Genomic DNA, 16,639 nt, shown 5'->3' on the forward strand with positions numbered 1-16,639 from the left:
TTAATTTGCCAGGAAATTAGAAATACGTATGTCTCGCACTCTCACATTACTTGATTAAATTGTGATGATTCCAATGTAATGTTTCATCTACAGGTAAGTTGTGCGCTTCTAAATAATTATGTGAGTATTCTTCAACAGATGAATCTGTTTACAACATGAAGTGTATAATAGATCTGTCAAGAATGTCATCTAGGTGTGCAAGTTATCACTTTGTTCTTCTATTCAGTTGCTTGATGTCACCTACTACAAGGCTGATGACGATTCGACATGCCTTCATCCTCCATGAGCCATTGTTGGATTTGTTGGTAAGGTATTTGCCAATTTATTGTAATTCCTCTGTGAATAATGAATCAATCAATTATTTCTGCAGATCACCAAGGACCTTGGTAGCGTTTGGCACTCCTCGTTGGAAATAACTCGAGATTTCTTGCTAGACATTGAGCTTTGTTCTTTGTCGAAGAGTGACATCATCGGTATTCATGGAGACCCAAGTCTGCGAATCCCTATGATTACTGCAGTCATTATCATCTTATGCAAGAATTATGCGTCTACTTGATGATTTTGTTGTAGCAGGTCATTTGTTATTGATAAATGTTGTTACTCTCTCAGGTTCCAGTGTCAAGTGTATCAGTGTTTGTTGATGTACAAACATTCCTTTGAAAACCTATGTCAATACTGTGTGCCACAACGTTTGTGTAGAAATCGGTCAAAGTTAATAGACACAAGCAGAAGAAGTGTTGAAACAACGTATCCGAGGATAAAGTTCACAAAAGTTTTGGTAGACTTTGGCTTCATTTGTTGAAGGTAAATATATCGCCAATCGCCATATATCATCCTATCCCCCTGTAATAATATACGGTAACACCGCTTGTCAATACGGGTTCCAAGAACACAATGAAAAACCAAGAGGGAAACATTAGGTAGTCTCTTATGATTTATATTGCTCGAATCGCGTCTGCAAAAGATATACCAACGCAGACAGAGGAGACCTATCAATAAAGCAAGAATTCTCACAATATGTCAAAAATGTTGAGCAACCTGGATGCTCAGATTGCTAAGGGAGCTGCGGAACAGATAAATTTTCATAAATCTGTTTGACTCTCCGAGTTGGAACCTGTGATTATTGACTGACTGGACGGAGATTGAGTCCAGTTTGGATTGATGGTTTGCTTTAGGCTGGGATCTAGTCTTTCATTATTCGTCATTACTGCATTAAATGGTATAGATATTGTTTTTAGTTTTTTTTCTCAAATATGAAAACGATGATCTTTATGTTACACACACCCTTATTATTGAACTTTAATTGGTTTCCAAATCGGTTGGCGGCTTTTCAAACCCGTGTCGTTTTTCGTTTACCTAAGAATTTCAAATGGAAAAAAAAAGTAAAATGGTTTTGGCAGAATGTACTTTTCCAGTCATTTTAAATTTTGATTGCCGAAAGGTTTTGAAGCTTTGATAAATCCGTCTTTTGCAAAAAAAAAAAAAAAAAAAAAAAAAATAAAAAAAAAAAAAAAAAAAAAGGTTCTAACCTTTCAGAAAACATTTAAGAAGGCAGATCCAACGAGAGAACGAGACGTTCCAAAAGCGTGTGAAAAATCATTAAAACAATGAACACACAATGTTTCCTTGAAACTTTGAAAACAACCAAAGGTACTTAATGTGAGCACTTGTGTGTTATTGTATGCCGCCTGGAGCCTGTCTGGCGGGTTTATGTGGCGTACTCCACAATTATTGCATCGGGGCACACCCCAGGGTCCTAACATTAGACCTCTCAGGTGTATTATTATCTCATGAGATTCACAATATATGACACCGCGCCGTTACCTTTACCACCGCCTATCTTTTAATTGGATCATCCATGAGATAGTTTTGGGTTTTTATATAAATAAATAAATAAAAATCTTTGAGAGTTTGTTTCTATGAAACTCCTCTTTCTTAAATATCCACCCACCTCCACTTTGGGTTGATCTGCACTTGTTTGTCACGTAACAGAAACCCTTTCAACTTTAACGCTTTAAGTCGAATTTTACTGTGTATCGGTCATTTTCGTAAAACTAGGTATGGACCTATCTAATACTTACATATGCTGGGAGTTGTTTCTTGGGAATCCTTTCCATTATTTCGATCTTAATTTGCCAGGAAATTAGAAATACGTATGTCTCGCACTCTCACATTACTTGATTAAATTGTGATGATTCCAATGTAATGTTTCATCTACATATGTTGGGAGTTGTTTCTTGGGAATCATTTCCATTATTTCGATATTAATTTGCCAGGAAATTAGAAATACGTATGTCTCGCACTCTCACATTACTTGATTAAATTGTGATGATTCCAATGTAATGTTTCATCCATATGCTGGAAGTTGTTTCTTGGGAATCATTTCCATTATTTCGATATTAATTTGCCAGGAAATTAGAAATACGTATGTCTCGCACCCTCGCATTACTTGATTAAATTGTGATGATTCCAATGTAATGTTTCATCTACAGGTAAGTTGTGCGCTTCTAAATAATTATGTGAGTATTCTTCAACAGAAACTCTTTCAACTTTAACGCTTTCAGTCGAATTTTACTGTGTATCGGTCATTTTCGTAGAACTAGGTATGGACCTATCTAATACTTACATATGCTGGAAGTTGTTTCTTGGGAATCATTTCCATTATTTCGATATTAATTTGCCAGGAAATTAGAAATACGTATGTCTCGCACCCTCGCATTACTTGATTAAATTGTGATGATTCCAATGGTAATTCAGATAATTTTCTTTTAATTTTCTTCATTTCCAATGATTTCACAGACGAATGTCTGTGAGACCATCGTATTTTTTCTAGGTTTAATATTTATAATTATATTTCTTTATTTCAAATATATCTCATATAAACGTTCTCCACTTTTCGATCTATTGAACCTAAATTAGCATAGGCAGAGAGAACCCTTTGAAATAATACACATGTAGTTTGATATAAACTGCTCTTTGGTTATTTTCTTCGGCTAATAATAGATCAATTGATCATAATTATATTGATTATTGTAAAATAAAAAGAAATCAGGTGCCTATGATTTTCTTCGACCAATTTTAATCAGAACTGACCGGCTCTCTCGTGAGAAAATCTACAAAATATGAGCGATATTGGTATACCTTAATCAAAAGTTATTATTGACCGTACTAGTATTGACCGTATTGTTTTTGTTTACCTTTATTTTAAGGAAATTATCGGCAGAAAAACATTTTTTTGGAAATGTTTTCACTGGGTTGTCTTCAAATGCAGATCAAACTCCCTTTGATAAATAACTCCAAGTTAATCCTTCATCAAAAGTTATTATTGACCGTACTAGAATTGACCGTATTGTTTTTGTTTACCTTTATTTTAAGGAAATTAGCGGCAGAAAAACATTTTTTTGGAAATGTTTTCACTGGGTTGTCTTCAAATGCAGATCAAACTCCCTTTGATAAATAACTCCAAGTTAAACATCTCAGTATTTAACGCCCTCCACTTGAATGACATGACTATTTATGACCAGCCATTTCATGGTACTGATGTGTACAGGACTTCCCTCCCAACATTCCAGTTCATTATGGTTCATGAGAAATATTTGGGATTACTCCTTCACATTACGCTCATACCTAGACATTATCCAACCCTTCCCTAATCTGATAAAACGAGACATTAAATATTTGAATCCTATAATTATTGTATTTGTAGATAAAAAAGGAACAAAGTTGGGGGTGTGGAACCCGCGATATCCCGATTGTGGGCAGGAGATAAAAACCTTTATACAAGCGCAGAAACTGGTCCCGAAGATGTTGAGGTTTTGATCCTTAATAACATTATATCCACAAACATCAAGCAATTGTGATATGCCCTTTCCATTCTTTTTTTTAGGGGGACTTTAGAGAGACTTGATCTTTTATTATTTTATAAGACGAACTGCCCAATATTTGGGTTGCCCATTGTAAGCACAAGTTGCACAGGGATTTTAATGTTGAACAACCCAGATTCAGAACAAAATCTAGCAAAATTCCTTCCATCTTACACATGAATACCCTTTTTGTTAGTTGTTGGTAAGCAACATGTACATTTTGGGATAATTTTATCACATTTACCATTTACTATTTTAATTACTCCTAGGAACATTTATTTTGTGTCTCTTTAGTTTTCGGAAAGATTAAGTCGTTCTGTAGGTAATTTTGGCACATCCACTATTCACAGTACCTACTTTATTGCCTATTCTGTTACAAATGATAGGTACATTAGACGAAGAATCAAAAGTAATACATAACATTAATCATAAAAGCTGATGAAAAAATTATACAAAAGAAAACTATATTACACGACATGAGAATTTCCAAGACTGTTCAGGTCGGAATGAAAGGGACCCGGGAGCCCCAGCAAGAGAATCTGAAGATGAAACGGTCATGGAGAGTTGAAACAGCCTTTGGCTCTAGCGGTCTGTGTCAATCAGTGATTATCTATGTAGTTATTTAGATCTAGGTCATTGAAGACAACAAGGATGAACTTTATTTAGGATAAAGCTTGCCTTAAATGAGAATCAAACCTCCAATCCAGCACTTACAAACTGTGCTACCTGCCAAACTAACTAGACTAGTGTTGGACATATTTTCAACTTGAAATTTTTAGATGTGTATTTTCCTATTTTCCATTCAGAAACAGGAAACTGAAGAAAAATGAACCCTAGACCTTTAATGGTTGGGAATGTGTCATCTTGGCTTTCCAATGGTTTAGTAGAGGCACTACTACACACACCTAGTGGTTGAACTAATTGCAATATTTTCTTTAAAGGGGGAAAATCATCTCAGTTTTCCAAAAGGCAAATGTGACATTGGTTGTAAAATGTAAATTCAACAAACTAATTCCAGTATTTTCATTGTATTTTCAATGAAAATACTATTTTGGTTGTAATGTAAAATTCAACTAAGTTCTCCTAACATAGAATAGCTACACATCACTTTACCTGAACAAGCTGCTTCTTATCATCCCCCATACTCTCCATCTGCATGTATTCTTCTCCTCCCTCGTCTACTGTTTCTGCCTGTGGGTCAATACGTTGCACAACAGTCATGATTCTTCTGCTTCATTTTCAGAAGAGATAGAAATAATAATATGTATTTGACTATTTTTTACTCCCTCTTTTCCCCTTTGAAGTGGAGTTTGGTGTCCTAGATGAAAGATAGCAGAAAAGAGGTTAAGGATATGTTTGTAATTATTATGGTCAAATGGACAGTATAGAACCTTGCTATAACGAATTTATTTCAATAGGCCGATTTTGTTCGTTGTAATGAGTTTGTAATTTTGGCACATCCACTAATGGTGCTAAATTTTATGTAGTCCACCGTACTTAGCTTTGGGTACTTATCTTTGTAAAGGCATTTCATGAGTAATTTTCTTTTGGCAGTATTTTTTTCAGTTAGGCACACCTCACTGTAAATGTCCAATTCTTGTTTCGGAATATTTGGCAATTTGGCACATCCACTATTAAGGTTTTACCTATCAGAAATATTTTTGTTTTCGTACAGCAATATTTGGTGATTTGGGCGCATCCACAATTGAAGGTATTTCAGAAATAACTAATTCTCGTTAAGCAGTATAAATTTGGCGTTTTTGGCACATATTCAGTATTAATGCTTAGTTCTCCTTTCAGCAATGTTAGAAGATATTGGCACATCCACTATTTGGGTAATTGAGCACATTAGGTACCTACTATCAGAATATTATTCTCTTCAGAGGAGTTCAGAGTAAAGCACGTGCTGTACCTCACGAAGTGTGCACTTTAATTTTCAATTTGACAAACCTAATGATAATTCCATGAATGACATATGGCATAGGTAAGCATAAAACAAGTGTTTTTTGAGTAGATTTCATAAATTTCCTTTGTAGACAGAGTGCGGGCAACTTTAACGCATAGAAATATTTCTGTGTGCATATTAGGGTAGATGGACAGTTAGAGACCCTAACCCCTAATAACCAAACGTTCACCCTATAACCTATCCATAGGTCGGACATCAAAGGTCACTCCTAAATTATTATTTTCGGTGCCCAACAAACATCATCAACAACCAAATAAGCTGTCGAAAACGGATCCCCGTATTTCACAATTAGAATAAAGATTCTCACCCAAGAAAACTGATTACTTTTTTCGAGTCAAATTTAAATATACGGACTGCCCTGCAGCCTTTTCCAAAAAAATATGGCACCCTTGTTAGGGCTTACCTACCGGTATGAAGTCATTGGTAGTGAACGTGTGAAATAGAGGCGGATGTTTTGTGTCATTCAGATCTGTTGGGTTGGTACTTCGATATTGGGTCACTTGGGTAATGGGTAGGTATCATGAGTCTTTGAAAATACCTCATTAGGTATTTCCCCTTGTGGTTTTGTCAGACTTTGTATTCTCAATCAAAAAGCCCCCTCTGGAGCTTATGTGTAGGGACAAAAGCTTGTATTCGAATTTGAAAGCATGTTTGGGAAAACAATCAATCTAAAGAAATAAAAGACCATTGTATGATGAAATTGATTCATTTGGGCACCTTGAAATTAAAGTGCAATCATTTCCTTTGCAATATTGCAATGTGCACTTTAATTTTCAATTTGACAAACCTAATGATAATTCCATGAATGACATATGGCATAGGTAAGCATAAAACAAGTGTTTTTTGAGTAGATTTCATAAATTTCCTTTGTAGACAGAGTGCGGGCAACTTTAACGCATAGAAATATTTCTGTGTGCATATTAGGGTAGATGGACAGTTAGAGACCCTAACCCCTAATAACCAAACGTTCACCCTATAACCTATCCATAGGTCGGACATCAAAGGTCACTCCTAAATTATTATTTTCGGTGCCCAACAAACATCATCAACAACCAAATAAGCTGTCGAAAACGGATCCCCGTATTTCACAATTAGAATAAAGATTCTCACCCAAGAAAACTGATTACTTTTTTCGAGTCAAATTTAAATATACGGACTGCCCTGCAGCCTTTTCCAAAAAATATGGCACATGAACATCACATTTGAATATTGATTTGGGGGTTTTTCGTAAAACACAAAGAAAAGGAATTAAAATTAATTTGAAAATGAATAAATGTTAATGAGAAGCTACGCTTTTCGAGCGATTAGGCTTATGTGTAGGGACAAAGCTTGTAGTCAAAGCTTGTATAGGGACAAAGCTTTGAAAGCATGTTTGGGAAAACAATCAATCTAAAGAAATAAATTAAAGACCTTTGTATGATGAAATTGATTCATTTGGGCACCTTGAAATTTTAAAGTGCAATCATTTTCTTTGCAATATTGCAATTTGCACTTTAATTTTTAATTTGACAAACCTAATGATAATTCCATGCATGACATATGGCATAAGCATAGAATAAGTGTTTTTTTGAGTAGATTTCATAAATTTCCTTTGTAGACAGAGTGGGCAACTTTAACGCATAGCAATATTTCTCTGTACATATTAGGGTAGATGGACAGTTAGAGACCCTAACCCCTAACTCAACCCTACAGATAACCAAACGTTCACCCTATATCCCTATAACCTATCCATAGGTCGGACATTAAAGGTCACTCCTAAATTATTTTTTTCGGTGCCCAACAAACATCATCAACAACCAAATAAGCTGTCGAAAACGGATCCCCGTATTTCACAATTAGAATAAAGATTCTCACCTTCCTTGATATTTATGGCCTGATCAGAAGTATTTTCTAATGAGGCCTTGTTAAGGCTTACCTACCGGTATGAAGTCATTGGTAGTGAACGTGTGAAATAGAGGCGGATGTTTTGTGTCATTCAGATCTGTTGGCCACCAAGCACCAAGGACCCAAAATGCAGTCCACCACCCAATAACTCCCAGACCACTCCAATAGATCAATGATCCAAGTTTTCCAATGAGATGCTCAAATTACAGTTCTCCATTAAGAATTACAAGTATCCAAGTTCTTCAGTTTGATAGTCAAGTTTCAAGTTCTCCAGTCAAGATGGTGAAAATGTTCCAGAAGCCTATGGCTTACCTATGTGTAGGGACAAAGCTTGTATTCGAATTTGAAAGCATGTTTGGGAAAACAATCAATCTAAAGAAATAAAAGACCATTGTATGATGAAATTGATTCATTTGGGCACCTTGAAATTAAAGTGCAATCATTTCCTTTGCAATATTGCAATGTGCACTTTAATGTTCAAAAAATGTGCCCTACAAATAAAAATACAATGACGTTTGAATGAGTTGAACGGTTGAACCACATAACTTCTGATTGTTCAATGTTCTCTTGACAATATGTGGCGAGATAATCAACATGTGCAAATCAATTGGCACTAAGCATATTCCAGCATTCTTCAGGATTATCTTATTTTTTTTTATTTAACCCTATAGATTATCTTCTGAATAGGGGATTAACAAGGTGACCATTATAAAGGATGGTAAAGGAGTTAGTACCTACTAATTAATTTCCAACATTAGTTACAAACATTTGATGATTATGAACTGCTACATTTATTTGCTATTTAATTACATTTTTCACGCTTCTGACGATTGCGACACGAGGCAGTGCAGGAGCTACAGGGCTCGTTATTTTCTGGCAGACAACCAAAGGTTCCCATTTCCATGATGGCAATCACAAGAATACCACACTTTTTTCTAATTGTTAAGGGGTTTAGGGAGTTCGATTTCCGCCCAGGTCCGATTTTATCCTAAACAGCTAAGGTTCGTTCTTGAGACGGCTGACTTTCTCCTATCCTGTCTTCCTTCTCTCTTCGTTTTCGGGACGATAAGACCTTAGTAGTTGCAGTTCCTCAAACCTGTTGAAAAAGTTCCTGTGTAACTCTGATAAAGGTTTTTGGTGACGCGGATTTTACCATCATTCAGCAATGTGTCACCCGACTGGTCCGGGAAAAGTCAGCAATACGTGATTCGTGATTTCTCAAATGGTCACCCATCCGTATACCAACCCTGCACAACCTTCCTTAACTGCAGTGATCCTATGAAAACCAGTACATTCAACGTGCCATCACCGCTGGCTATATCACACTTTACACACCAACACTAGTACACCACTATCTTTGAGTCCACTATTCTCACCAACACTGGCATCTTTGAATTCACTAGATTAGATACTTATATCACCTTTCATATCACCTTTCAGAATTACCGTGCAAGAACAGCCTAATATTAATTGTTAATCGAGTGATAGATTAGAAATTAGATACAACTACATAATACTTACAGATAACTTTCCATCTCATAGAATTCATACGTACCTAGATGGATTCCATTGAGTCCCACTTATGGGTGGGCCAAGTACCCATGTTACTATCTATAATTGATCTCTTGGATCAGAATTTTACCGTCACGTCATTGGTTCATGGACTATGTCGCTATGTCAGCTTCCCCTTGAACATTCTTGATGGAAATTAGTAATATTGATGACTCGATGACTGTCTCTTTTATGACCCACATCAAACTTTATCGATTGGGTCACAACTTCGTGGGTCCTTTAATTGGAGGATCTCTAATTTTATTGGTCTTTGACCTCTAATTGGAAAGGTTTGAAATGGATCTAATTTGAATCTTTTTATTCGAGGTGTCTTATTATCGTCCCGAAATCGAAGAGAGAAGGAAGACTGGATAAAATCTGCCCCGGGCGGGAATCGAACCCGCGGCCTAGCGCTTACAAGGTAGACGCACTACCAATTAAGCTAACTAGGCTGGCAAAACCACTATCTTTGAGTCCACTATTCTCACCAACACTAGCATCTTAGAATTCACTATAGGACTCTAAGTCCACTATTCTCACCAACACTAGCATCTTAGAATTCACTATAGGACTCTAACACCCGTATTTATGAACAAGTTCTTCAGATCATTCTGAGAATTTACTTGAGAAAAAACGAACTCAGAGGTAATCACGTTCTGAGCCCGTTCAAAATAGAATGGTATTTATAAACAAGTCCCAGCCATCAACAATCTATCACCAGACCACCCGAAGGAAAATTTATCTCAATACTGTATTGAGCTAAGAAAGAAGATATTTTCTCATTTCTTAGCATAATACAGCTCCTTCATAATGTAATATGGATTCAAGCTCTCGGAAAATTTTGACTGGAAGGACAGGTAAAGTTCAACCAAATTACTACCAGTCGAAAACTACCTTTTCAAGAAACAAAGTAAAAAAAAATCAAAAGAAAAAGGAGCAGATAGTCACAAAGAATAAGACAGGGTACCTACTAAAAAGATCCGGTACACATTGTATTCCTCACAATAGCTATTATTCTGTTAGCCATAGTATTTATATTGTAGACATAGATATACCTACCTACTACCAGTAATACCTTTTGTAGACACTACCGAAACACATTATGCTCAAATAATTGCTGAGATCATTACTCCTACCAGCAAAAACTCTACAAATCAGAATTGCCTGGCAATCTGCAGCTCTCTCGATTTCGCCTTAGTCATCCCCATTAGGCGAAAAGATTTCATGTGATGTAAGAATAAGCCATTATTAGCGGTAGTCTACTCTCCTCATGTATACGTGCTAGTAGAGAAATGAACAGAGATAGGTAAGTACATATTTTGAGAATTTTATTTCAACCGTGGAACTTGATCAAAGAGCACACTTGGATCTAAAAAAATGTAAAAAAATGTAAATGCAGTTTCTTTGTGTTATTATGTCACAACTTTGGTGCTCACTGCAGCTGTGCAGCATTGTAGGATTTTCCCAATATCTCAATAATCCTACAATTCAATGTTTACCTAGCATGCTGGCACCGGTCGCTATGCGCATTTATATGTCATAGCTACTCATTTTCCTCACGAGGCTGAGTGGGCCCCGCAACAGCCAGTCACGGAATCAATCATTTGGATGATACAAATTTCTTGACCCCGCCGGGAATCGAACCCGGGTCTCCCGCGTGCAAGGCGAGCGCAGTGACCACTACGCCATGGGAACTGACTTGTTTTTCTAAGTAGATAGAGATTTTGAAGCTCTATGATTGTCTCACATTGGAACTGTAGACGCGTGACTTTTATTTGCGCGTAGTCGCCTGCAAAACCAAACCTAAAGGAATTTTAATTGTGTTGAGCATTAAATGCTTGTCACAAATGTCCTTCCTCGCTTGATAAACTACGCTAAATTCAATGACTTGACTTGGACTCGAACCACCAACCTCCAGATCCAGAGTCCACCGTGCTAACCACTACACCACTGAGGTTGCTGCAAAACCTATGAAAGTGATATAGTTTATAGAACGTCTCTATCATTTCTATAGGTTGTTTTTGAAGCCGACTACGCGCAAATAAAAGTCGCACGTCTACGCTTCTAATGTGAGATAAGCCTTAAACGAACTCACGAATGCTTGTTTGAATTCAAGTAGTTTCTAAGTAATAATGTACCCGAAATACATTAAAGTAGCAACCTATGGTAGTTACAAACAAGTAATGTACCCGAAGTCATGTACTTTCTATGGTACTTACAAACAAGCCATGTTCAGTTCCAACTACTTACATACAAGTAGCGTCCTATGGTACTATTGGATCTCTGAAGTATCATTTCTCGGCATTGCATTTAAATGTGCGCTGAGGACTGACTGCAGGATACTCTTCGATGGTATCTATGATGTATTTGACAAGGTTTTTCCTATGAATTACTACCAGTAATGTACAAGTACACGGTACACCTTACTATACTAAGTCCACTATTCTCACCAACACTAGCATCTTTGAATTCACTAGGACTCTAAGTCCACTATTCTCACCAACACTGGCATCTTTGAATTCGCTAGGACTCTAAGTCCACTATTCGGCACTAGGCCTGTCTCTTGTCACATAGAAAATTACCGACCAGATTTATGGTCCTTCGGCACCGGATTCAAATCACAAGTCCACTATTCGGCACTAGGCCTGTCTCTTGTCACATAGAAAATTACCGACCAGATTTATGGTCCTTCGGCACCGGATTCAAATCAAAGCCAGTTCGGTCCACAAATGAGGCACAATTGTGCACACATCTACGCGGGAGGTTTGTCGTAAATAGTTTGTCGGCAGTGGACAATATTGTGCCTCGTAGATTTCATGTTGAAAAAGATTCATAACAGCGCTCGAACTGGGTGACTAGGAGGAATGGGGACTCCCAGAAAGCATTTGTATGGTGTCACAAATTGTTAAACACCTGTTAATAATACTATACTTATACATTTTAACCGCAATACCTCAATCCCTAATTATATTCAGATGTTCTGGAAGTTATGGAGCTGTTGAGTGTTATTTAAGTGTTAGCTTAGCTCGATTGCTGTTTGGACTTCAGGGGAAGTTCACTATAGCGAAAACCTGGATATGTCGAACGATATCCATTTCCGACAGACAGACAGACAGAAATTTTTCTAATGTGATTTTTGGAATCGTGGATGCATAAGGAGTAAGAATAACTAAAAATTTCACGATTCTAAGCAATGTCAGACAAATCTACAACTTTATTTATATAGATATGATACGAACGGTCACAGTTTTGCTTGGTATACACTTCGTAGATCCGCATTAACCTTGACCCAACCTTTAGGGCTGTTGGTCCCAACACCTGAAATCTTGGGTCTGTGAACATTATGGACCTAAACGTGGCACAAAAGCACAGACAGTCGACACTTTTCATGCTCAAGATTTAAATCATTGAGATATCGAATTTGTCCCTGCCTATTGCTAGCAACAAACATCATTTGACGTAGGCATTTGTAGTTGGAAAGGTGTACTCAGGACAACCATTTCAGTATCACATGTGTTGTATTTTTGAACAATTGATCAAACAATACCTTATTGTAATAAAAATAAGGAATAATAGAGGGGGTAGGTATATTTAATCCTTTCAGACCTGACATTTTTGAAGAGCCAAAAAAAAAAATAAATAAAATGAAAATCTTTCCCAAACATTTTGCGCTGCACAGGGGTATTAGGCATTAGGTAGATGAAAAAATAATAATTATTAGGTAATAAAAAAAAATGTTCCTTGCAAATAGAAAATTATTTTTAGAGTGATGGCAAGGTTCTGTTGCTTTGCCGTAAATGTTGTGGTCACATTTGTGATCAACAGGTCTGAAAGGGTTAATGGCTTTATGGAGTCTATGGCTCTATGGTTACACAATACACAACTCTTGAAATAAACAGTGTTGCCGCATGGACTAGGTGAAACAATACATTCACATAAGACATAGGTACAATATCAAAATGCCTACCTAATTTAAGTACCTTCCAACAGTTTTAAAGGTACCTCAGACATGCATTCATACCGACGAATCATCGATAGGGTACCTTGTGAGTAACTCGCTATTAACATGGAAATTCGGAATGAAAATATGTTTTGGATGAACGTAAGATGAAGCTGAGGTTTCTGATAATATCTGAGGAAGAAGAGAGAAAAGAGGTTAGAATGAAGATATTATTGAGGAGAAAGGTGGAAAGAAGAGATTTTTGAAGAGAAAGGTGGAATGAAGATGTTTTAGAGGAGATTTAGGAAGAGGAAGTTGGAGTGAAGAGAGATTTTCGAAGAGAATGATAGAATGAAGATTTTTTTTTAGAAGAGGAAGGCGGAATGAAGAGATTTTAGAAGAGGACTTTAGGAAGAAGATAATTTAAAAGAGGAAAGTTGAATGACGATGACGAGATTTTTGAAGAGCTTGAAGGTTGTATGATGAGATTTTTGAAGAGGAAGCTTGAATGAAGAGATTTTAGAAGAGGAAGTTGGGAAGAAGAGGTGGAATGACAAGATTTTTGAAGACGAAGGTTGAATGATGAGATTTTAGAAGAGGAAGGTTGAATGAGATTTTAGAAGAGGAAGTTGGGAAGATTAAGAAGAGGTGGAATGACAAGATTTTAGAAGACGAAGGTTGAATGATGAGATTTTAGAAGAGGAAGTTGGGAAGAAGAGGTGGAATGAAGAGATTTTTGAAGAGGAAGGTTGAATGATGAGATTCTTCTTCCAGGAATAACTCCATCAATGATGTTGAACAGGAGAGTGCCACTTGATCCTCTTAGAATGTGTCCCGCATATCTTAATTTCCTATCTTTCCTATCTTTGAGAGAAAAAAAAAAAATGCTACCTGTTGAACCAAATCCACTAACTCTGGTACATATTAATTCTTCTGTCCAGCAGCTTTAACGAGTTGAATGCATCACTTCCCGATCACTCAAGTTAAGCAAAGTTAAACATGGTGGGTATATGAACGGGTGACCGTCGGGGACATCAAGTCTGCTATATCGGGGTGCACTCAGTCTCGTGAGGTCAATTAAGGAGCTGGTTGAAATCCCAGCGAAAAAGAAAAAAAAAAGTCTGATATGAACTTACTAAAGGGCCGCAGCCGTACCTCATGTAGAAGAAGAATAAGAGACAAGATTATGAAACAGGTAATAGAAAGTGGTGTGATGTTTATTTACAAAATAACAATTAGCATTTAATTAAACTTCACAGTTGTTATGAACTATCACAGGTGATAACATGATTTTGAGAGGCCGCAATAGTTCAGTTGCGCCTACTTGGGTGATGTTTCAAAGTCATAGAGCAGGAAAAATGAAGACCACCGGATTTTTCCTTTTTCTTCTACGACTTCTAGATACCGAGATAAATCGATTTAAAAAATACCGGTAAATCGTAAACTTTGACGTCACGGCATAGAAGGTTGAATGATGAGATTTTAGAAGAGGAAGTTGGGAAGAAGAGGTGGAATGAAGAGATTTTTGAAGAGGAAGGTTGAATGATGAGATTTTAGAAGAGAAAGGTTGAATTGAATGATGAGAGAAGAAGAAGTGGAATGAACAGAAAGGTCGAATTGAATGATGAGATTTTAGAAGAGGAAGTTGGGAAGGAGAGGTGGAATGAAGAGATTTTTGAAGAGGAAGTAGGGAAGAAGAGGTGGATGGAATGAAGAGATTTTTGAAGAGGAAGTTGGGAAGAAGAGGTGGATGGAATGAAGAGATTTTTGAAGAGGAAGTTGGGAAGAAGAGGTGGAATGAAGAGATTTTTGAAGAGGAATGTAAAAATGAAGATGTTTTGGAGCCTCAAAGTGTTGATCTCTCTCTCAGGACATCCAACAAACCATCAAGACAAACTAGTTACTTGGGTAGATGAACATGAAAATCTACTTCTTGAGGATGGTAAACCTTGGCCTACTACACACATCTCAGGTAATGGAGTTAGACCAGGATTGTACCAGGGTTTTCACTTACTCTCAGGTAATGGAGTTAGACCAGGATTATACCAGGGTTTTCACTTACTCTCAGGGATTAGGGTTTGACCAGGATTAGACCAGGGTTTTCACTTACTCTCAGGATTAGGGTTTCACCAGGATTATACCAGGGGGTTCACTTACTCTCAAGGAATAGGGTTTGACCAGAATTATACCAGGGTTTTCACTTCTTCCCAGGGAATAGGGTTTTAGCGGGGTTTAGACTTACTCCCAGGGAACAGGGTTTGACCAGGTTCTTACCAGGGTTTTCACTTCTTCCCAGGGAATAGGGTTTTGGCAGGGTTTAAACTTACTCCCAGGGAACAGGGTCTGACCAGGTTCTTACCAGGGTTTTCACTTACCGTTTAAAATGTTCTACAATGTCCTCCTCGCGGATGTTATCCGGTAAATTTCCAACCCAGAGGTGGCGCGTCTCTCTAACCAGTGAAATTTTGTATGCTATCCCGGTATGGTCCAAGGACGCGACTGTAACAATTTGGTAAAAATCGGACAGTCACTCATCCAGATATCAACTAAAGTCGATGTTGCTGCGAACTTCGGACTTAGGAAAAATTTTCAAAAAAAAGTTCAATTTTTGAACACTTTTTAATGATTCCTCATTACATGGGGAGTATTTTAAGATAGGAAATTTTTGGCGAAAATTGGCCGCCGCAGGCGGCTCATGCTCGGGACTTAGGAAAATTTTCATTTTTTTTATTTTATTTTTTACTTTTTTTTTTCAAATACGTATTCCGCAAATGTAATAGAAAGTCGTGTGATGTTCACACCAGATTTTTTTTATTATTATTACTATCGTAATAATAAAGGTTGAGCACCTGTGCAGTTCTAAAACTGTCAATTTTACTTTTACTCTTAACACTTCACAACAATACAACTTTTCTCAGAAAAGTCAATATTGTATTCAGTAAATCCACTGTCGAAAATCCGTGTTACTTTGTATCATAATTTGGATGAGCGTGAAAATTTAAATACCCTTTTCATCTCTTCTGCAAGCTTGAAAAGAGATTGCATTTTGTCCTCAACAAGGCTGCATTAGGTCCTAAATAAGATGGCAAGTTTGACAGTTTCATACAATACCCATTAATGTTGCGGTTTAAACAGTCCGCTCATTTATTGGTTTAGTTTTTTGAAAGACTTTACTGATGTTTTTAAACGTCAATCTTATTATTGTGAGTACAAACCAACATACAGACTTATGTATAACAGTGATTACTATATTATGTGAGCAGGTTCGTTGTGTTTATCATCCCATAAGTGTAAATATTTTGTTCGGTAGCTCAAGAGTTTGAATTTAGAAAAGAAATGTTAGCGAGTAAAATAATTGACATAAAGGGAACACAGAAAATGAGAGAGCAAGAGCAGATTGATACGTACGTGGTCGCTGGTTTTGAGAGAAGAGAG

Source organism: Diaphorina citri, unplaced genomic scaffold (assembly GCF_000475195.1).
Source record: "Diaphorina citri unplaced genomic scaffold, Diaci psyllid genome assembly version 1.1 scaffold3318, whole genome shotgun sequence".
Taxonomy (NCBI): Eukaryota; Metazoa; Arthropoda; class Insecta; order Hemiptera; family Psyllidae; genus Diaphorina; species Diaphorina citri.